Source organism: Propithecus coquereli, unplaced genomic scaffold (assembly GCF_000956105.1).
Source record: "Propithecus coquereli isolate 6110/MARCELLA unplaced genomic scaffold, Pcoq_1.0 Scaffold471, whole genome shotgun sequence".
NCBI lineage: Eukaryota > Metazoa > Chordata > Mammalia > Primates > Indriidae > Propithecus > Propithecus coquereli.
This window is the reverse complement of record NW_012150519.1, coordinates 686,695-711,831: the sequence shown is the minus strand read 5'-3', so window position 1 is coordinate 711,831 and position 25,137 is coordinate 686,695. Positions and strand designations below refer to the sequence as shown.

At 34.0% G+C, this 25,137-nt stretch overlaps 1 pseudogene; it reads left to right on the top strand.

The window, feature by feature from the left end:
* Positions 1-21,734, top strand: part of LOC105819151 — a 53,502-nt pseudogene extending 31,768 nt beyond the window's left edge.
* Positions 21,735-25,137: the final 3,403 nt, after the last annotated feature.

Here is a 25,137-nt window from a genome sequence, read left to right as displayed (position 1 = left end):
AATATTTGTAGAACAAATAAAATTAAGGAGGACCTACAATATGTCAGATCATATGTTATGCACTCGGAATAAAGCAGTGAACCATACAGACAAAATATTCACCACTTTTGCTTACCTTTTAGTTATGAATATAGATCAGAAAAACTAATATTAAGCTAGGTCTCTCACAGTTTAGAAAAATAGGTCTTCACTCAAAAAGAAGACCAAAAATTATAAGCTCAGTTTAAAAACAGGTGGGTCTGATTAAATTTACCAGTCATCAGCAAATCATCATGGGAAAATATATATAATTTTCCTATAAAATTGCATGATAAGAAAGGGTCACTTAAGGTACTCCTGGGAGGAGATAACATTGTTAATGCTTGATGGAGATGCTAGGTGGAAATCCAGTTTTATATTCTGTATAAATATTTAAAACTACATCTGAATATACCTATAGTCATTCCAATGCATACGGTCATTGAAAATAAATACATATCAGGAGATTCGTATTATCTCAACTTCTCCCATTAGCATTCTCTTGTGTGTTCTAAGATAGAGAGAGAATTCTTTGGGTTAGAGAAGTGAATCAGAATTACAGGTGTTATGAAAGCCTGGTAACTCAATTGTCCTGCCTTTACCTTGCTCTAAGGAAGGCTGAGACATCCTTGGAGTAAGAGCTAAAATATTTGTTGTCAAGGTTATAAACAAATAATGAATAAATAAAATTGGTAATTACAGAACGTTATATGTTCCATGAAGGAATTAAAGCAGGATAATGGGAAAGTAAAGAGAATAGCACCATATAAATACTTACTAAGATATCTTTTATCTAAAAGTCGTGTGTTTTTCATATGGAAAGAGAAAAGAGTTTCATTTGGCATTAACACAGATCAAGGGGATGAGTCCTAGGGTAGAAGTCAGAGAGGTTAAGGAGAATCAGAACTTATTGCCACTCATAGCTTTATCATGAACAATTGCCAGGTTCTGCACAACAAAATGACATTTCTTCTGTTTTAGAAGAATCACTCAGGCTTCTGACAGCACAGTGAAGAAGAAAGATCAATGTAGAAATACCACTCTTGAGGCTATTTGAATAGTCTAAGTGAAAACCAATAAAGGCATAGACCAGAATAATGGGAGGAGAAGTGACAAGAAGTGGAAGGATTGTGGATATATTTTGAAGATACAGCCAACAGAAATTACTAATGAATTGGATATTTAATATAAGAGAAAAAGAGGTGGGAAAGATGACTGTACAGTTTTTTTGTTTGTTTGTTTGTTTTAGTAACTAGAAGAATGAAGGAGTTTTAACTAAGATAAGGAATATGGGGTAGGAGAGGTTTCAAACAGAAGATCGAAAACTCAATTTTGGACACATTAAGTTTAAAATGACTATAGAACATCCAAGTTGGAAGGTTGATTAAATAAGATATGTACTCTGGAGTTCACAAGAAAGTTAAAAACTAGAGACAATATAAATGTTTTTAATTCCATGAGACTGGATGAGATTACTTTTGGAGTGGTACCAAATGGAAAAGTATGCCTTCAGTAATAAGAATAACATAGGCTCTTGTAGGAACATGAATTTAGTAGTCTCTCCATGGGTGAACGTGCTTGTGTTTAGACTTCTAGTTGTCAGAGATGCAGTTTGGCAGCCTACATATCAAGGAGGATAGAGCCATGGGTTAAATTTTGGCTCTCTATATACTGCTAGCTGTGTGAATTAGGGAAAGTTAATTAAACTCTGAGCCTGTTTCTTAATTGAAAACAATAGGGCTAATAATATCTTCCTTCAGTTCTGGTGGTGAAGAATATATGCATAAAATAAATTATTTTTAAAATTAATAAATATCCATAAAAGGGACTTTCTGTTTTGCTCTTAACTATGTATGAGCTAATTTTCTTTCCTCTTTAAATATTAACAGCCTTCTCTAAAGGGATAGTGTGTTTCCCTGATAAAAGTAAAGACAATTAAATCTTAATAAGAAATGTTTGTGAGTGATATACTTTAGTTGTTTTTTTTTTCTTAATTTCATTATTGCCTTACTTAAATAATTTGAAATTCTTAAAAATTGTTGGCAGCCAAAAATAATTGAGGTGATTCTTTGTGGTACTGGTCAGGAAACATATGGTTTCTATAAAATTTCATAATGCCAAATGCTACCAATAAGGTGTGTTGCACATATGTATATGTACACATTGCTATCTATATTGTAATATATATGTATTGCTACCAAGAAAATGGGTATATGTGTGTGTGTGTGTATTTGGTATTTACACTTATACTTCAATTTCTTCTGTTTGGATAGTGATGACTTAAAAATAAGCATAAGTAAAAATCAGATGTTTCTGATGTATTACTCATAACAAATATTTCTTACAGAGAGTATACTTAAAGACATGAGTGAAGAAGGAATCAATCAAGCTTTCATAGTCAATAACTTTCCAAGTAATCTTGCCATATAAACAACTTGAATTTCTCTGGCATCATTTCTCTAAGGACACAAAACAGCCAAAAGAAAAGTCCAACAGTCAATCAACCATACAAAATTTTTATCTACATCTTCTCAAATATCTGATTTTTTAAATTTTTGAATATGTAAAAATTAGTTTGAAATAGGACAGTTGAAAGAATATATATATATATGAAAATAATATATATATATATATATATATATATATATGACTAAGGGGGTTAATGTTTAAATTTCCTTCCAAAATCACGTTCTACTAATTTATAATATGAAAGTATTCTTAAAATAGGAAATCTGTAGCCCTTTAGTCTAAGCTTGATTTCTTTTAATTTTTAATATTTTAGAATATTTTGAAACTTTCACATAATCCAGATTCATGTGTATGTGTCTTCAGTAGTGTCTGGTTGTCTTGTATAAAAATGTTCTCTGAATATAGTTCTTGAATTTGATATCCTGTGTTCAGAACATTTACTACCAAGGAATTGAGAGTTTATGGGTTAAAGTTATAATAACGATAAAAACCAGAAAACAATATTTAGCTAAAGAGGATCTATGTTAAATATTCTTTATGCATTATAAATTAGAAAAATAGATAGAAATGCTAAATATTAATAACTAAGACTGTGAGACTGGAATGAAACTCTTATTTCAATTTATGTACATTAAACAAGTCCTACTTTACAGATGACCTCTCCCAATTTAATACCAATATTTTTGGTTTGGTTTCTATGACCAGAGTAACTGTACGTCAAAGATAAAGGAATAGCATATTTACAAGAAGAGAGGAGTGAGTCAGTTGATAACTACCAAGAAGCAGTTAACCAGAAAAAAAATTGAGACCAAAGGAGTCTAAAAGTTAAGTCTGAAAGGCAAGTTTATCTGATCAAGAATTGTAATACAGAAGCTGACATGATTTACAGTTTTCTTGAAGTCAAGATTACACAAGTTGGAACAAGGTAAAATTAATAAATACTAATTTAATGGAGGCTCTAGATTTTGTGAGTAGAAGTTGGACTGGCCAAACGAAGACAAGTCTATATCTCTTAGAAGCTTGCCCAAAGGTAAAATGTTCTATGCAATTTGTACAATATTACATAAAGTTTTAAAATTTTTTGCAAATAAACATCACCTTTCTGAAAAGCCATTTTTCATTTTATTTGGGGGCTTACAAATAACTTAGGAAGTGAACTATATCCTCAGAAAATGAAACAAAAGTTTAAGTATATAGTTCTTTGAAAACCAATAGTCCAATAGTAAGACGTTGTACTAAATGTTTGATGACTTATCCATAAAACATGAAATCACTAATATAATATTTCCAAAGAACATTTAATAAAGTAGGAAACTTTTGTATAAAAATGCATAATTTAAAAGTACAAGGAAGATTATTATTTACAATTATTTATTTTATGTTACTCACTGTTTAAATTACAGAGAAAAACTATATGCAACCAAACATGTGTTGATAACCATGTGTATTTTGATAATGCCATTTTGAATAATCTATCTTACCTTTCTAGGTTCTCCAAACTTTTTACAATAAGTATTGTTTTAATTATAAGAAACAAATAATTTATTGAAAAAAATATATTCTTGCTATTCACACAATCAAGATACCACATAGGTTTCATGCAATTTTATTGTCTCAAAATTTGCACTGAAGAAAAATCAATCTGTTTGTTGGTGAACTGAACTGTTAATTGCATAAGGTGATCTCTTCTATACCTTAGTGTGATAAAATGCTATAAAAAGAATAAAAAACACTAAATTCCATAAAATATTTGTTTCTTTGAAGTTATTTAGACTTAGCATTCTTTCTTGAAAAGTTTCATAAATAATTGAGTCTATTGTGCTTGGGAAGATCTGGCTAAATTCTGAAACTACAAAAATTGTAACACTGTCACAATGGGCCTATTAAGGCAATTTAAATCTTTTTTTTTTTTTGAGACAGAGTCTCACTGTGTTGCCTGGGCTAGAGTGCCGTGGCGTTAGCCTAGCTCACAGCAACCTCAAACTCCTGGGCTCAAGCGATCCTACTGCCTCAGCCTTCCGAGTAGCTGGGACTACAGGCATGTGCCACCATGCCCGGCTAATTTTTTCAATATATTTTTAGTTGTCCGATTAATTTCTTTCTATTTTTAGTAGAGACGAGGTCTTGGTCTTGCTCTTGCTCAGGCCGATCTCGAACTCCTGAGCTCAAACAATCCACCGGCCTCTGCCTCCCAGAGAGCTAGGATTACAGGCGTGAGCTACCGCGCCCTACCAAGGCAATTTAAATCTGATATGGAATGGATCTTAGACTACACAAAAGAGCTGGCTACTAAGTCAGAAGATTTAACCACTAAGAATAATTATCTGGGCTTATAAATGTCATTATGAGAGTGCTAATGTAAAGCAAACACTAATTTGCTCACCAGAAATTTTTCTAAAAAATAAGCTTTTAAGATAGATACTGTAGTGTTTTAGGATACCTTGATTATTGTTTTATTTTGGTTTTTTATTTTTTTCATTTTTAGTAATTTGCTGGTAGGAATCTAATAGTTTAATAATTTACTGATAGAAGGACGGGGTTATGACATACATTTCTGTTTTAGTTGGCTATTATGTTTTGAACAAATTACTTGTGGTCTTCTAGAGTTAGGGACTCTATTTATTAAATGGATAAATAATAGTACTTAGCTCTATCTCATTAGTTTTTAATATCCATTAAATGTGCTAATTCTTGTAGTCCTTAGCATTATACCTGGAATAGTCATTGCTATTGCTATTTATTTTATTAATATTATTATTTACTTATTTTCTGTAGTTTCCCTGCATTGAAAAATCAATAAATGTATCAATCAAGACTCCCAAATACATTCTGTAATAAAGACATCTGCACTCAAATGGTTATAGCAGCACAATTCACTATTGCAAGGATGTGGAAATAACCCAAGTGCCCATCAATCCATGAGTGGATTAATAAAATGTGGTATATATATACCATGGAATACTACTCAATTACAAAAAACCGTGGTGATCTAGCACCTCTTATATTATCCTGGATAGAGCTTGAGCCCATCCTTCGAAGTGAGGTATCACAAGGATGGAAAAAAAAGCACCACAGGTACTCGCCATCAAATTGGCACTAACTGATCGACACTAAGGTGCTCACATGGTAGTAATATTCATTGGGGGTTGGGAGGGTCGGGTCGGGGAGAGTAAACTCGCAACTAATGGATGCAGTGAGCATTGTATGGGGAAAGGGCACACCTCTAATCCTGGGTTGGGTGAAGCAAAGTTATAACTTGTAATCAAAATATTTGTATCCCCATAGTATCCTGGGGGAAAAAAAAAGACTCCTAAATATAGACCAGGGACCAATAGTGAGATAGTTTTCAGACTCAAAGAAAATAGAACAAACAGACCACAGACCAATTATTTTTCTTCATTAAATGAGAGAACTTTGTGGTAAAGAGTCCCCATTTAAAATATATGTTTAACATCTATCCATATCCAAAGTTTCAATTGAGATTAACTGATGTAATATAAGCACAAGATCTTTAAAAACTATGAAGTTCACTATAAATATGAGAGATGATTACTAATATCTTTAGGCTGTTTTTACAAGCATAGCAATTAGTATTCAGGTTAGCAAACATCTTTTGCAGCATAATAAAGCGCTTTAAGAATTAATGTCTTTGTAAAAATTATGTATTTTATTTCCTGGTAGTAATTCACAAACTTAAACTATTTAACAGAATTTGTATTATCAATCATTTTAGGAGAGAGGTCGAGTCCTTTCTAACTCTATAATCTTGTAATACATTGCTGACTTGGAACGGCATAACTTCTAATACTCAACTGATATTTTAATTTGATTAAATTTTGTATTGCCTACTACTTTTTTCTAAATGTGTCTTTTCATGGACAAATATCTGCATGTAGAAATCAGTTTCAACTTAGAATTCATGATGGTGGAATGTAATGGAGAAAAAATATGAGAGTCTACTTGCCAACTCAAAGTAATGTGAACATTGGTGCCATGACTATAAATTAACTCTCCAGGGAAGATTTTCTGACAGTAGTGCTTATATGACACATTCTGTCTCTTGATCCATGAAATGCATTGTACAACATCAATTTGATACTTGAATTTTCCTAAGGAAAGAAGGTTGTCATTCACTCACAGAGGTAAATTAAGGGCATGACAAATAATTTCATTGGCTGCCTCATATATATTTTATTATTTATGCAAATAAGAGCAAAGCTTTATACCATTTTTACAATAAAATGCTATTTAATATTTTTGTGGTAAATGTTAGTAGAGTGCTTAAAAAGACTGAAGAGACACTGTATCTTTGTCATATTTTGCCCTTAATATTGTGACAGGAAACTGAGATCAAAGAATCTAAATAACTGTGACTGGACAGACCCTGTAGGAGAAGCACATCTACTTTAGTCTACTGTCTTCTTCTACCACGTTATGAGTTGTACATGATTATGGTTTCTCAGACTAGAGATAATAAAGACACAAAATGACTATAGGATCATACTGGCCAGTTTACGAAGTGCCTCCACATCTATTTGGAGCAGACTCTGACTTTTCTGGCTGGACTTCTTCATGAACTGACACAGGATGCAAGTTGCCAGGGCAGTGAGCAAGCAGTCCACCCAACTTTCCTCAGACTGTATTGAGAGTTATTGAGGAAAATGCACTGAGTGTATGAAATATTTTGAATAATCCAAATGTCAAAACCTATTCATCAAAGGCATGTCTAGCAGACTATATGTAATGATGAACTCTATGTGAGTTTTTGAGTAAACTGAATTTGGATTTGGCCATATTTGTAGCTTAACTCTTTTTTGTTGTTGTTTTACCTTTTGTAAGCTTGAATTCCTAAAATAGATATGCCTTACTCCTTGAGATTATTGGGAAAACTAAAGAAATGAGATAATGTGTGAAATCATCCAGCACTTTGGATCAAGTGTCCTTTTGAACACCGTTCATATGGCTATCGTCTCCCTACTGCATTTTACTGTAAGTGCAAATTTACTTTCTGACTTTCCTTACAGACTATGAGCTATTTAATTAAACAGGATGTATATTCTTTTTCTCTGTGTCTCTAGTGCATGGCATTAGGTTATACATTCACTCATTCTCTCATTAACATCCTCAGTCAACAAATACTTTAACATCTATTACATATGTGATATAGTGAATTACATAGTGTTAGAATCATAGAATCATCCAGACCTGGATTGAAATACTAGCTTTATAAAGTACTAATTTTGTGACATTTGGAATATCACATTATCAATTGAATATTTAATTTTGAATATATAAAACAAATCATATTATTGTGACAAATATTAATACTACATAAAACTCAACACAAATACAAGCTAAATATAATTTAAAATTATGGATTAAATAGTGAAGGGTTAGTTTGTAGCAATAAAAATCCAAGGAGAACTAAAATTATTAAATTGAGACAATAGATTTAACATCGGATTTAGTTGAATTATGTTGCAGTAGTAAAAAAGTCCTAGAATCTCTGAGGATTAAGATCACAAAAGTTTAATTTACATATGTCCCTGTGAGAAAGCTGCGGCTTTGATCCAAGTGTCCTTTATTCCAGGGTCTAAACTACAAGGGCAGACCCCTTCTGAAATACGCCAGCTACAGTGCATAGGAAAAGAAAGACCAAGGATAAAAGCCAATAGTGGCCTTAAATCTCTTGATATCTGTCACTTCCATTCATATGGCATTGTCCCAAGCAAATTACAATGACTCTGATTTCACTAAGGGTGTAAAGTGGGGAGAAAAATGTAATGTATGACAAATGGGCAAGTGGAACATGGGGAAAACAATCGTATTGTAGGGAGCAAAAGTAGTGAAGGCAGCCTCTGCGTGGGGTAATATTTATGCTAACTTGAGAGGACCAAAGGATATACGTGGGATGGAGAGAGTATATGGAAATGAAACTGATAGCTACAGCCATCCAGATGACAGAAATGTCTGTTGTATTAATACTAATTTCCTGCAACAACTATCACCAACCAAAGCCGACCAGGTTGCTTAAACGTTGTGATTTACTCAATATCTGAAATTGAGCAAAGTCACACAGGATCCTTTAGATAAAGGAAAATCGCATCCTGGTGTTAGTGTCACAGACAGTGGCCATTCTGCTTTGAATATATTTCTAGAAATTGTCTCTGTCTAGGGTCCCCACCCCCTGGGCTGTGGATTGGTACCGGGCCATGGCCTGTCAGGGGACTGGGCTGCAGAGCTCCCCTGCCCCATTCATGGAAAAATTGTCTTCCATGATACTTAGAGAGGGGAGGGAGGGGGAGCATGCACAGCAAGAGGTGAGAGGTGGGTGAGCCAAGGAAGCTTCCTCTGTATTTACAGCCACTCCCCGTCTCTCGCATCACTGTCTCAGATCCGAACCCCCCACCCTCGCCTCGTTCATGGTAAAATTGTCTTCCATGAAACTAGTCCCTGTGCCAAAAAGGTTGGGGACTACTGGTCTATATGACTGAATCACTACTCCAGTTCTCCGAGCAGAAAATGTCTTTGCTGGCTCAACGTATTTTCAAATTTTATTTTTCATTACCTTTTATCATATCAGTGAATCCATAAATGGCTTTTAAGTAATTGATCTTACAGCCTAAATTCCTTTGTCATACCAGAAAGAAAATTCTCTGAGGCAGAGGGACATCTGGGGCGTTGGCCTTTAAACTGCTACTGAAGTGCGAAGTGTGAGTTCTGGGATCTCTCTGGCTCTACAAAAGTGTCCTGAAATGCAAAGTCATGGAGATGAAAAGCTATTGAATTAGAGACTTTTGAGCAAAGGAAGAGCTCAACACAAACAGTGGTTTAGAAAGATAAAACTAACAATGATGCAGAAAAGCACTGAGGTGGGTGTCTGGAGGTAGTGATCTCAATATTGCATACCCACTAGAGTTGAGAACAATTCTTCCACTTAGTTGTGGTAACCAAAATTATAATGAAAAATTCTCAAGGGACTTTATCTACCAAGACCAATTGTTACCAAGAGCAGTTGCTACCTGACAACATTTTTACCATTAATATCAATAAAAGAGTGGAGACTTCAGAATGAATTCAGAGTCATAATATTATAACAGCCAGTGTTATTCGTAAGTGGAATTACTGTTCTGCGACTTTCTTTCAAATATAGAAACTATAACCTGTATCTTAAATAGATAAATGAACAAACAAATTTTTCACAGGTCATGAAGAACTTTAAGAAAAAGTTATGTAACTCACAATAAAAGATATGTAAAAGGTGATAAAAAACAATATTAAACCAGTTGCTGTCAAGGATCTAGGTAATATTGATGCTTTAAAACATACTTTATAAGTTGTATTTTGCATAAACTTTAAAATATGAGAAGATGCTTTATAAAGACTACAATAATTATATAATTAATGGTATACATACATTATAAGAAAAAGAAAGCTTTTAATTGTCTGAAATTTCAGGTATGTGGAATCTTTTGACATTCTAGTCAAAGGAATTACCTCAATTCCCCATTCCTCATGTAGATAAAAACAAATCAGGTGATTGCAGGAAATAACACTACATCATGCTTGGAGAACAAAAATAAAGACAATTATTTTCACTTTTTTATAAAATACTAAAGAAAGTATAATCACTTCTATTTGCCAAAAATGTCAGCAATGAAACCAAGCATATAATAGTATAAATTAGGAAAAAAAAATCAATGACATAAATTTGTTACCCAGCCAAAAATTATATACAATTGTAGCTGAACACACTTATTTTGAAAAGAGTTCCGGAAAGATGAATCTTAATAATATCAATCAGCATGCATTTCAAAATACAAATCCAACTGCAAGTAAAAATCATAACTTTTTAAAAGACTGGAACTATTTCAATAGATACAAATTTATTCATGAAGATTTAAACAGGATATTGTTTCAATGTAAAACTGATTTCGGAAGAAGCAGTAATAAGTATTCTTATAAAATTATGAATAGCTAACATCATCCCTTGTATAACTTTTCCAGAATATGACTATGTTGATTAATTTCATGAGACATCAAACTTGAATTAGGCTTCTGAACACTGTAAACGCTAACAGCTACACTTAAAGGCCAATCTGGTACCATGGTCTAATAGCGCGGTCCTCAACACCTCCTCACCGCCCCCGCCCAAGTCCAGCACGGCAGGAGGAAGCAAGGGGAGCCCCACCTGCACCCACAGCAGCTCCCCATCTCTCACATCACCGCGGAGCCCCGCCTTCCGTCAGGTCAGCAGGGGCATCAGACCCTTATAGGAGCATGAACCCCACTGCAAACTGCGCATGTGAAGGATGGAGGTTGTTCACCCTCCCCGTGAGAATCCAAGCCTGGTGATCTGAGCTGGAGCCAAGTGTCTTCCACAATTCGGTCCCTGGTGTCAAAAAGGTTGGGGACCGCTGGGTAGATCAAGCTGTGACATTCATATTTCTTTGCGGACTTTTCTCTTTCGTTCCTGTGAATGTTCTGGTGTCTGCTTTATTACATCAGATATTAGAAAATATTTCATAACTTTGATTAGTTTGATATTTGAAGTGTGCAAAATAGATATCTTGAAAACTATTTTCCAACTTTTTTTAGAGTTGGTTAATGTATGTCTTTATTGCTAATATTAATAAATTGAAAGAACTATACTGTAATAACTATATTGTCATGAAGGTCATAGGATAATATTATTTCAATGTAGATATTACTTTTATCAAGGGCTTGGCCATTGTTCTAAATTATCTTCACAAAGAAAATTCAAAAATGTGTGTATCTATCAGTCATTCATACAATCATATCGAGCTAGCTACTATTTCTGCTTCTATTAAAGAAATCAATAAAGTTGTATATTCGCTAATATTTCTATTAAAGAGGCACCTGGAGTCAAAATGTCAAAATTTAAATCTCATTTTAGCTATTTAGCCGCAATGGTTTTATGTACAATCGACTACTGTCAGTTATTTTGTTTCTTTTCTCATCTGTGAAAAGCAAGCAATATTAAAGTGTTCGCTATGTTACGACTATAAGATTAATGAGATAATGCATGTAAAACTTTTACACAATGCATGCCATATGTCTACCGTTCAGTAAATGGAAATTATTGTAAATTAACATAGTAGCCACCCTGATAAAGTAAGTGGATCAACCAGGATTGATACCTAGGTCAGCCTGATTCTAAACCCCATTATCTCCCCATAACACAACACTGTCTCTTAATAATAAGTATCCCATCAATGAAAGAATCCTCTATAGGAGGTTTGCTGAAGGTGGTAATATTAAATTTGAAAATAAAATTTAACTGGGGCACGAAATTAAATAGTTGTCTTCTCAGTAATGGAATTTGCTAACAATGGCCCCGTCTTAGTCTGTTTCCTTTGCGGCCAAGCCAGGTGAATTTGCCGGAGAAAAGAAGTGCTGATGAGACAATGTACTGACCCGCTTTGTCTCCCTGCAGGTGGTCCCAGCTGGCGCAGTGTGTACTGGTTGTTCAAATAAGACCGTGTTTTTTTTAACTTTTCATTGTATCTCTCCTAGGATGTAAAAATATAAATGTTGTTTCTGTGTAATCTGCAGAGGAAAAAAAAATGGGGACTGATGTTTGAAAAAGCGAAATCCCATATGAAATTACTCTCATGTTAAAATAGAAGCGATGGGTTATTACTGCAGATATAAACCAGGTGTCTATCATTGTTTTTTATTCTAATCTCATTACAGATAGATGGAACTTTGAAGTTTATCTTACATGTATAAAACAAGAAATAAAAAAACCTCTTAAGTCTATTTGTATAAACACACAGTTCCAAGGAATGAGTGATGGAATGGCAGAGATAGAGACGCAGAGAATGAAGCACTTTATCTTGTTGATACTGATATTATGTTTAAAATATCTGGATTTCAGATAGTAGAGCCTATATTTCACTTAAAAGCAGAACCAATAAGGCTAGTGCATCCCCACAGAGCTGTTTTGAAGGCAGCACCTGTGAGAGCCAGTAGTATTTCAATAAATGTACTTCAGAATTTGACTAATAACAGTCAAAATTAATAATATTTTACAACTAAACAAATCATGTTTTCTCAACAGCAATGAGAACCATGACTTGGTAAATTTTTAAAACTTTTTTAAAGCTGTCAACATACTGTCATATAAGGAATATAGTGTTGAGGATCTTTGAGAAATGGGCTTTAGCTCAGTAACTCATTTGTGCTATTTTAGGTATTTTAACTCTCTCAGCTGTCCAGGCCTTAAGTAGAAATGAAGGGGAGAGATAAAGACACGGTAATTTCAACATAAATTGGACTCTGAAATGAACAGAAAAAGACAACGTAGAGGATATGTGTGCCATAAGCATACTTGGGTCCAGGGAAAGGATCTCTGTTTATTGTCACCCCTTGTGCCTTAGACACACCTATTTACTCTATCATACAGCCGGGTCTTTTGAGGAAGCACAAGTCAACTAACATAGATTGAAGGCATAACTCAAATTTATTGATTCTACGTTTGTTCCATTCATTTATATTTACATGGTACAGAGGCAGGAAATTTCAACAACATTAGCATATTCAAGAGAACACTACTCAGAAGTGAAGCACACAGACCCATATTTGGGATTATCAGGTTAAGTTATAGAGAAAAATCATGAAGAAGAAAATAGTTATCATTATCATCAATGAATGAAAGTCTCCACTGATGGGATAAAGTATACAACTGAAACAATATGCATGATTTATTCACTTATTTAGTCTTTCACTCATTTGTTCAAAAATAATACCTTCACTGACCACCCGTCTTATCGCTATGTGAACCAGATTTAGATTGCAGTGCTTACCTTGGCCTTTGTACTATCCTGTACTTAAAGCTATGGTTATGTCACCTTAGGGTACTTACGTAAACACACTAAGATCCTTCACGAAAATATAATTATGCTTATTTTGAAAATATTTATGCCTATGAAAAATACACATAATTGTATTTCCCTGAAGTTTTGTATAGCATTAAAGGTGGTTTATGTAAAGTACTATCATCAATGCCTGCCATATAATGAGCATGCTATTTATGTCTTTCCTGATAATTCTGATGATGTTAATTACGATCATGTTGAGGAGGAAGAGGATGCTGCTGTTTCAATCTCTAGCACTGGGCCACTTCTGTGCTAATATGTGCATGATGAGGCTCCTAACCTCAATAAGTTTATTATTCATAATGCAATGGGACATACGCACACACACATTCAAATAAGAATAAAAAATTCAATATTACAGATTTATATGCAAATTTCTAGAGGAAAACAGAAACTAAAGAGCCTAACTCTCTCGAATAATTTGTATCTCAAATGTAGTTATATTAAAACCATAAAGAAAAAACAAAAAGATAAATAATTACTTTTACATATTTGGTACCTTTTTGTGACTCCTTAGAAATTCTTTTTTTCTCCCATTTACTACCTATTCCTTCAGTTATTCCCCATATGGGAAACTAAGTTCTTTTACAAAAGTTGTCAGTTCCCTCTGAATATGTTAGAATTCGTTTATTTTGCTTTCAACGTGTAATCCTTAAAATAGAGTGCAATATTTAAGTGTTCTAGAGAATAAAAGAAATAACCATAAACCATCTTCTTCCATATACTATTATTCTATTATTGTACACAAATAAAGCAACATATCCTAAGTCTTATATATAATTAATCCCTACAAAAATTTAGAGTATTATTGGCTTATTTCACATGATGTGAAAGTGATTACAACAGAGAAATATTAAATGTATCTCTGATCTGGATCCTTCTCATGTAAAAGAATTGGGATGCAAAAAATCAAAACTTGAAATTATTAAGGGAAAAACTCTCATAGTGTTAGGTAGTTAGTGAGGGATTCCAGGTCTCCTAGGGACAAAAGTGGGTGCTATTGCCTCCATTTTGTTCCTGTCCCACCCTAATTCTCCATACCTGGGCAAGGAGGGAATACCCTACGAATCTGCCAATCAGAATATAGCATGCCAACTACAAAAAGAATGCAGAGGACTCTCTAGCCTGCTGGCTCGGACGTCACCATGGAACCACTTTGATTGGACAGTTGGGAGTCACATGAGCTAGACTAAACCATGTATGCAGGTTGTTCTAGGTCAATTTACGACTCTGTGGTACCTATGCAGCTTGGCTTGTGGGGCTCAGACACTATAAAACAAGACACAGACCATAACCAGGTCCCTTTTCTGTGCCCTTCTTTTTGTTCTCCTTTTGCTGCAGCATTGGGTCCACTCGTCATCCATGGCTTATGTACCATGCTCTGTAAACTCATATCTTGCTCTCACCCTATAATCCTATCTTTCTCTCTTCAATAAACCTCATTTTCATGTTTGCCTTACTTTGGTGTGTCTGGTCATTCTTCAGCCATGAGAGCATCAAGAATCAACATTTTCAGACTAAAAGCTGACAATAGTGCTTTGAAAGAAAAATCCAAAAATTCTACTAATAGACTGTGAATATATTAAGATTTGTGCTGTGTACAAACAGAAAATACTTTAAACTTGACATACAAGTTTGTAGAAGCTTAGGAGCCTGGGGCTACAAATACAGACTGCAAATATAAATCATATTTTTATTGATGCCTAATAGAATCAATAGAATACAGTTGACCTTTCAAAAACACAAGTTTGAACTATGCAGATCCACTTATATGTGGAATTTCTTCTGCCTCTACCACTCTTGAGACAGCAAGACAAATTCCTCCCCTCTTTTTTCCTTCTCACCCTACTCAATGTGAAGATGATGAGGATGAAGACTCTTATGATTATCCACTTCTACTTAATGAATAGTAAATATATTTTCTCTTCCTTATGATTTTCTTAACAACATTTTCTTTTCTCTAGCTAACATTATTGTAAGAATACAGTATATAAAACACATACAAAATACGTGTTAATTGACTGTTTATGCTATCACTAAGGCTTCTCGTCAATTGTAGTAGATAAATTTTGGGGAGCCAAAAATTATAAGGAGATTTTCAACTGTGTGGTGCCTCTAAACCTCCCAAGTTGTGCAAAGGTCAATTTATATCAATATGTGCATAAGGATTTTTATCTTAACCCAAATAATCATTACTCCCTTTTAAACATCCCAGTTCCCTAATCGGGGCATTTTATCGTGGTTTAGGTACAGATTCTCTGTGATTCCTCCTATATACATTCCCTTAAGCCCTCAGGGCAGGTCTTCTGTTGCCAATTATCCTTGTGAGAACACTAGTTCACTGAAGGGAGTCATCCTCTACAAGTCTTCTGGTGCTGTTATGTCCAGTCTTGCCTCAAATAAGAAATCCTACTTCTCCCCCATGATCACCCCCATAAAAGTTTCTGGCATGAAACTCAGTTTGACTTGGCACAACTGAAAAAAAGTCTTGGAATGGAAAAAAAAAAAAAATGACCTGACTCTATGTTCAGAGACGATGAAAGAAAATAACAACTCAAAATTAGTTGACAATTACTAATGTGTTTACACAATTCCAGCCCTTTCCTTAATGTAACTAAGGAAGGTCCTCTGCTTATCATTCAGCACACCTCTGCTTTTCAGGGTCTAGAACAATGCTTTGGCAACTCCCACAAGTAACAGTGCTCCAATCCCTTACATTTTCCAAGAAACCTTTACTCTGTCTCCCTGTACCTTGTTGACTAATTCCTGAGCCTATATTTTCTTTTCCAGAATTGGCTTCTAGAATAATTAAGAGGGGAGATGTTCACTGCCATCATGGAAAACCCTACTCCTGGCAACTCAAACTATAAATTTGCTTGCCTCTTCAGATCACGTACTATATGAGTTAGCAACATTTTTTAATGAGGGTGAGTGAATTATGTCATGCTTTTAATAATTTAATGTGTACACGTTAGAGATAGTTCTCTCTTTTAAATCTATCTATAGTTATATCTTAAAATTTACATGAAGAATGAGTTTTTTAAGTTTGATTTAATTTAATTTAATTTTTATTTCAGAATATTACAAGGGTACAAATGTTTTGGTTACATGGATTGCTTTTATACTGTTTGAATCAAAGTTATAAGTGTGCCCATCACACAGATAGTGTACATTGTACCCATTATGATTTCACCCAACCCTCCTCCCCAGTCCCACTTGCATGATTTCCATTGAATTTTACTTCCATCTGTGCACATGAGTGCTGATCAGTTAGTTCCAATTTAATAAGGAGTACATGTCGTGTTTCTTTTTCCATTCTAGTGATACTTCACTTTGGCGGATGGTCTCCAGTTCCATCCAGATCATTGCAAAAGGTATTAATTCATTTTGTGTCGGTAAGAAGTACTCCATAGTTTACATGTATTGCATTTTATTAATCCACTCATGAATTGATGGGCACTTGGGTTGATTCCACATCTTTGCAATTGTGAATTATGCTGCAATAAATATTCTAGTGCAAGTGTCTTTTTGATAAAGTGACCTTTTTTCCTTTGGGTAAATACCCAGTAATGGGATTTCTGGATCGAATGGTAGGTCTATTTTTATTTCTTTGAGGAATCTCCATACTATATACCATAGAGGTTGCACTAGTTTTCATTGAAGAGTTTGTTTAGAAATTAAATTATTATCTACACATCTTTCATCAAATATAGAAGACTAGAATATACAATATTTTTAAGTTTAACTGTATACACCACAAGAAATTTAACCAACTCAAGTAAATCTGTTTCATCTCACATACGCTTTTGCATTAGCCTATGGGTCAATGTCTTAATTTTCCCACAGATATATTCATATTGCCACTGCAGCTAGAAAATTTTCTAAAAACTTAAAATCTGTAAGGTATATTAGTGTTGCTTTTACAATAAATATCTTTATAGAAAGATCTGTTTTAAAGCAATTTAAAGCATTCATGTAGAATAGTGTTGTGTGTGAAGAAAATGTATATACCTTGATAAATTCTATTTTTGAAAGTTAAAATATAGGCAAAAACTACTTTATGAACTAAGTAATTTTATCATAAATACAAAATAATTTTAATTAAGATGATACATTTTTACAGTTTTAGTAATTAAAGTCTAGCTTGAAATTCATATATTTTCAAGCTTAACACTATGCTTGAGTATGAAAGATAGCATTCATAAATCTTATTAGTGCCATCTGCATTTCATTATTCACTTTCTCATCATGTAAGTAAAGTTCATCTTTCTTGACAAAAAATGTGTAAAAACTCTCAGGTTCTACAGACAAAAAGATTTGCCATATTTATTGCGGAATCCTCCAAAATATTTTATTTAGTGATTAAAATTAGAAAATAAAATGCTAAAATATAATAACAAATTCAAATCATTGTATTGGAATGGGAATATGGGTGCAGTGACTATTCAGTTAACTAATTTCTCCAAGCTCATATCAGGGAATATGAGCTATATTTTCATAAACTCCATTTCACATTTAGATCAGCAGAAGTGAAATGAATGTTTTTTTTTGTGCTCATGCATTATATGAAGAAAATGAGTTTGTAGAAAATAATGTATCTTTAGCTTTTGATTATATGTTGCTGTTCCAAATGTTAATGAACATTAGATAGATTTTAGAAGAGTAGAAAAGAGGGAGATAGATAATTATGGGTTTGTGTGTATCCTATAAACCAGGCACCTATCTAATTAGCAGGGCTCTTCCCATGAAAATCAGATCAACCTTTAGAGGCCTGTGCAATAAAAATTTTATTTAACATCATGTATACCTTAACTGGATGCCTCCAGGTCACTGTTGCTTTTGCATTCTTATGACATTTTCTTTTCCAATAATGTCATAATATTCTATCTTTATTTAAAATAGAAAGAAAAATGTCTTCCCATTTCTTATTACAGAACTAAATACAAGGTAGGAATGAATAAATTAGCAAAGATAATTTTAATAAAATATTAGCTATGAAAACTATAAAGCAAGAATAAAAATTGCAGTATAAAATTTTATTTTAATGCAGCATGTGCAAAGTCCATTTAAAAAATTCTGATGAATTTAAACCAACTTTTTATTAAAATTCCCTTCTTCACAAGAGTTTGATTACTGAAAACAATATCACTTGTTCTAGGTAAGAAAAATGATATTCATCAGGAACATAGCATGTGGTGGAATCTTTATTACGCATTTGCACATATTATCTCAGTATTTAAATGAAATTTAATTCTTTAAGAAGAGCATTATTTTTAGAATATTTAGTTTAGAAGAGAAAATGCAAAAACTCAAAAAGGTAATGCGATAAGTAGTTGGAGGAGCTGATATTCAACTCAAGAGCCATCTGGCTCACAATTTTGTGCTTCCTTTGCTGTACCATAATGTTTATTCAAAACAAAGCAAAGTTAAGTTAACGATAGTCAATGTGACAGGTTTCTGTCATATTTTGTTTCCAATGTTCCCAAAACCCTGGAAGGCAAGATTTTGATTTTGTTTAACCAGTCTAATCAAAATTTTCCATAATCATGAAGAGAAACAGATTTAGGGTGCCCCATACTGTCACAGAATAAAATTGTACATTCACTCTTGGTAAATGTCAATAGCAAATAAGATTTTTCAGAAGAAGCAGGCACAGAAAATATATGGCTGTGTCAAAGAATATTTATATATTTAAAGTATACAGAAGAAAGTCAGCTCAGACAGCATATATAGAAGAGAGAACAACCTCATTCTCCAATATCAAGGCGCAAGCTAGCTCTCCCCCAAAACCTTGCCAGCAGGTAAATGTCAGAGCAAGAAAGGATCAAAGGGTCACATACAAACTTGTTCAATTATAACTCATCCTACAGCCCCTCATAGGTCTTGTATCTTGTTTTGGATACACTTTATCTTGCATAGAAGCTGCTCCTCAAATCTATTAATTAAAAGAAGAAAGACAGGGAGAAGGAAAGAGGGAAAGAAAACAATGTGATTATATTATTTCTGGGATAGGGTACACAATACGCGTAGACAGAGTGAATGCTGTGCTTATCAATCAATGATTCTCAGACACTACAGGCTCTAATAGACTGATTGAGGGATCTCCTGAGCCTGATACTGATAAATAGAACAAGAGAACCTCCAATCCCCCGTACTTCTTGGAGACATGCTAACTAGAAATAAGGCTTTAGAAGGGTCATAGGTCTCATCCTGCAAAAGAAAAATGGAGAAAATAGGGAGGAAAAAAAAAAACTATGGAAAAAAAGGGTTAGTGCTGTCATATGTATTTCTGGTATAAACCTGAGACCACTGTAACATCATTCCTTTTTTGATAGATCTTCCTGAGCCTCAAACGTTTGGTGTCCTCTTCTTGATCCCACAACCCTCCCTTTCACTGCAATTGCTATCACCTCTGCACGTGCGCACTCCCTCCCTCTCTCTCTCTATATATATATATGTACACATACACACACACATACATATGCACATGTATTCAATTCTGAATGAGTCCTTTTTAGATATTAATATTTGCAAATTTTTCTCAGTCTATGTCTTCTACTTTCATCATTTTTAAAGTACCTTAAAATTTTGAAGTTTTTTAATCTTGATGAAGTCTAATTTGCTTCATCATCCACAGACATACTGCAGGATATTTTAAAGCGTATTTTTAGGCAGAAGGAGAGTGACACTAGAGAGAAATCCGGATCTACAAAAGGGTAGATCAATATATACACCGTATAACAAAACTGACAGAACTGAAAGAACTAGCCAAATTCACAGTTATATTTGGAGATTTTAATACTCCCTTTATCAGTTAGTAGAACTAGGAGAATATTTAAATATTATATACATTTTAATATATTAAGTATTATAATATTTGAAAAATTACAAAGAAAATTGAACACATTGACACTTATGGGAAACTCTAAACAAGTATAAAGTAGTATTTTCAAGTGTGCATGTGACAGTCACCAAAATCAATTATATTTTGAGCCATAAAATATGTCTCGATAAATTTTAAAATGGTTGAATTCATACAAAGTATGTTCTTGGACTCAAACATTATATAATTAAACTAGAGATTGATAAAAATATCTGAAAATATTTTTCAAATATTTGAACATTGAACATACTTATAAATAAGTGATTGGTCAAAAAGGAAATGACAAAGGAAATCACAAAGAAAATTAAGATATATTTTAAACTAAAAGTGAAACAAAAACGTGTTGGATACAGGCAAAGTAGTATTTAACATAAACTTACAACTTAAAAAGCAAGAATTGGAGATACGTTCTTTGGCTTACTCCTTTCTGCCCGTGGACGCTGCCGAGGACGCATCGTTAGTCTCTTCCAGCTGCCGGCACGTGTAAGTCGGAGTCCCCTAAGGAACCCGGGCAGCTGCAGAAGTTCTTCTTTCAACCGAGGGTTGAGCTTTGAAACGAGCGATGAGAGTCCGAGGAGCCATTGTGAGCAATGGGATGCTCGCGGACTGTGTGGTCATGAGAGATCCAAACACCAAGCGCCCTCGGGGCTCGGGGTTTGTCACATATGCCACCGTGGAGGAGGTCGCTGCAGCAATGAATGCACCGCCATGCAAGGTGGATGACAGAGCGTGGAACCAAAGAGAGCTGCCTCCAGAGAAGATTCTCAAAGACCAGGTGCCCACTTAACTGTGAAGAAGATCTTTGTGGTGGCATTAAGAAGATACTGAAGAACATCACCGAAGAGACTATTTTGAACAGTATGGGAAAACTGAAGTGATTGAAATCATGACTGACAGAGGCAGTGGCAGGAAGAGGGGCTTTGCTTTTGTAACCTTTGACGACCACGACTCTGTGGATAAGATTGTCATTCAGAAATACCATACTGTGAATGGCCACACTGTGAAGTAAGGAAAGCCCTGTGGAAGCAAGAGATGGCTAGTGCTTCCTCCAGCCAAAGAGGTCGACATGGTTCTGGAAACTTTGGTGGCGGTCGTGGAGGTGGTTTTGGTGGGAATGACAACTCTGGCCATGGAGGAAACTTCAGTGGTCGAAGTGGCTTTGGTGGCAGCCGTGGTGGTGGAGGATATAGTGGCAGTGGGGATGGGTACAATGGATTTGGTAATGATGGAAGCAAGTTTGGAGGTGGTGGGAGCTACAGTGATTTTGGCAATTACAACAATCAGTCTTCCAATTTGGACCCATGAAGGGAGGAAATTTTGGAGGCAGAAGCTCTGGTGCCCATGGTGGTGGAGGCCAATACTTTGCCAAACCACGAAACCAAGGTGGCTATCGTGGTTCCAGCAGCAACAGTGGCTCTGGCAGTGGCAGAAGTTTTTTATTACTCCCAGGGAACAAAGCTTAGCAGGAGAGGAGAGCCAGAGAAGTGACCGGGAAGCTACAGGTTACAACAGATATGTGAACTCAGCCAAGCACGGTGGTGGCAGGGCCTGGCTGCTACGAAGAAGACATGTTTTAGACAATACTCATGTGTATGGGCAAAAAACTCGAGGAATGTATCTTTGACTAATTGTATAACAGGTTATTTTTGTTTCTGTTCTGTGGAAAGGGTAAAGCTTTCCAACAAAGGGTTTTAATGTAGATTTTTTTTTTTTTTTTGCACCCATGCCGTTGATTGCTAAAGACAGCAGTCTGATCATGTTGCTGAATAAATGTGTCTTTTTTTTTAAATGTGCTGTGTAAAGTTAGTCTACCCTGAAGCCATTTTGGTAAACTTCCCCAAAAGCGTGAAGATAGAATTCCTTCAGGGTGATGCCAGGTTCTATTTGAAATTCATTTACAACCTGCTTGGGTGGAGAAGCCATTGTCTTCAGAAACCTTGGTGTAGTTGAACTGACAGTTACTGTTGTGACCTGAAGTTCACCATCCAAAGGGGTCATCCAAGGAAAATCATGGAGTTATTGGTTATAAAGATGATTGTTGGCATATCCTATGCAATATATCTAAATTGAATAACAGTATCAGATAAAATTATAGATGAGAATGAAGCTTGTGTATCAACCATTATCATGCATAATCAATAAACGATTTAATTCTCTTGAAAAAAAAAAAACAAGAACTGAAGAGCAAATTAAATCTAAAGTGAAAAAAAAGTTAATAATGAGGAGAAAATCAATTAAATAGAAAATGGACAAACAATAAAGAAAATAAGTGAAACTGAAAGCCAGTTCTTTGAAAATATCAATATACATAGTGTCCCCAAAGTCACCATAATACGGAAAATGGGAAGTTGTAGCTAAATATACCTTTATGTACAAAATATCCATTACAAAATTTTACAAAATGTTTCCTTTGTGTGGAGACTTTTGGGAAACCCTGTATAATTGATGAAACTCTCGTGTAACCTAACTGATAAAGGGGGAAAAAAAAAAAACTCAGAAGTTACCAATATCAAAATGAAAAAGAAAACCTTACTATAGCTCTTTTAGACAATAAAATCATAGTGAATATTATGATGAACATATGGATGACAATAAATTCAATTTAGTTTAATGGAAAAATTCCTTGAAAGACAAACTAACAACAGTCGTTCCTGGAAGAAAATAATCTGAATAGCTCTATGTCTGTTGTTGTTATTACTTTTTTTCTTAAGATTTAGTGGGTAAAATTCTTCTTCATAAACTAAAATCTAGGTTAAAGTGACTTCACTAACTAAACAAGAAAATAAATGATCATCTCAATAGAAACATGAAAATTTATTTTAAAAAATTCAAATTTTTTTCATAATAAAACAAAAACTCAGAAAAGTAAGAACAAAATAAAATCAGAAGACACAATATTGTTATAATGTCAATACTCCCCAAACTTACCTAACTGATCACATGGAAGATCATTAGTCCTTAGGAAAATGCCAAGTAGAGCCACAATGAAAACCGCTAAATTGATTAGAATGTGTCAAGTTAAAAATACTGACAACACCATATATTTTGAAACTGTGAAGCAATCTGAAGTCTCATATAATATTTGTGGGAATGTAAAATGTAGCATTTCCTTCAGGAAAATAGTTTAGTAGTTTCATATAAAGTTAAATATATACTTCTCATACAACCCAACAATCATGTTTTAGGTATTTTCTCAAATAAAAATGTATACCCATCCATATCCATCCATTAATATATATTCATCCACTAGAAAGAAACTGGGAATAACCAAAATGGACATTAACTACCAAATAGATAAATTAATTGTGGTATATTTGTGTAATGGGAAACTACTCATCAATAAAAGGGAACAAACTTCAGATAAAGGCATCATCAATAAATCTCAAAAGTATCCTAAAAAGAAGCCAGACACGAAAGAGTACATATTGTATGGTTCCATTTATATGAAAATCTAGAAATTGTGTTAATAGTAGCCTGAGCACAAAAAATGGGGAGAAGATACTGACCCAAAATTTCAGAAAGTAACTTTTCTGAATGATGAAAACATTCTATATAATTGCATTTCTGTATATATATTTTAAAATACATCAGATGATACCCTTGCAATTTGTAAATTTTACTTCATATAAAATATACCTTGATAAAACTCATAAAGTGTCTATTATTGAGCTGGCATGTTTTTTGTCAGACATTGTCTTTTGCCTATCCAACAAAAATTGACCATCCTTTTTTCTTTCCAGTAGAACACGACTTGTGTTCACTCCCTCACTAACAGCTATTTGCTTCCCCAGACACTGGACTCACTCCAGTCTCAAGTAGTAAAAACTTAATAGCAAAATCCAATCATGTTAATCCACACCCTTGCAAAGTCATCTAAACCTGTGTGTGTGTGTCATAATTCTGGCCAATGGAAGATGTCTTCCTGGAAAATTTCACTTACTCTTTAAATGTCCATCAAAAATGGATAATGTTCAAGTATTTCTGTATTGCTGTTCAAACATTTGTGTCTTTACTCTGTCACAGGAAGCAAAATTAATTTACAGATTAACAATTCTTTTTTTTTTTTTTTTTAGAAAGAGACACAGTCTCACTCTGTCACCTGGGCTAGAGTGGAGTGGCACAATCACACAATCACAGCTCACTGCAATCTCAAAATTCAAAATCCTTGGCTCAAGTGATCCTCCTGCCTCAGCCTCCTGAGTAGCTGGGACTACAGATGTAAGCCACTGCACCTGGCCACAGTACTTAAAAGAACAGAAAGTGTAAACAGATACATACAACCTAAGTACATATTTCTCAAAACCTGTTGATTGAAACCAAGAAAAAAAATATTTATGAAAGGTTCAGTTGCAGACCCAGACACAGAAATGCACATGAAACAAAAGTGATATAAAACAATAAACAATGTTTTTACCTTTATCAATACATGAAGATATTTTCTATTTCATTCTACCCTAATCTTTTGCATTTATTTGTATATTAATGTTGGGAATAACACAGCAAGCTTATTTGACACAACTAATATGTTATGACTCAGAATATAAAAAACACAGAGGTATTGTGTTTTTAATCAATAATTCTCAAACAGCCAAACAAATGTTTACAGTGCTTGTGATTTTTCCACCCATCTTTCATCTGCTCAATATCATGAAAACATTAATGAAATATTTCATGATTTAAGATTTCTTAAATTATCCCACTAATGAATATTATTGGCATAGTAACATTACAGCATTCTAACATAATTACCAATATGTGTTAAAGGCAAAATAGTCTGAACCTCTTTTATACATTTAAAAACTTGGAGAAATATTAAAATACTTTTATTGAATTATTTTGGTGCAATGGAAATATTTGTATTTTACA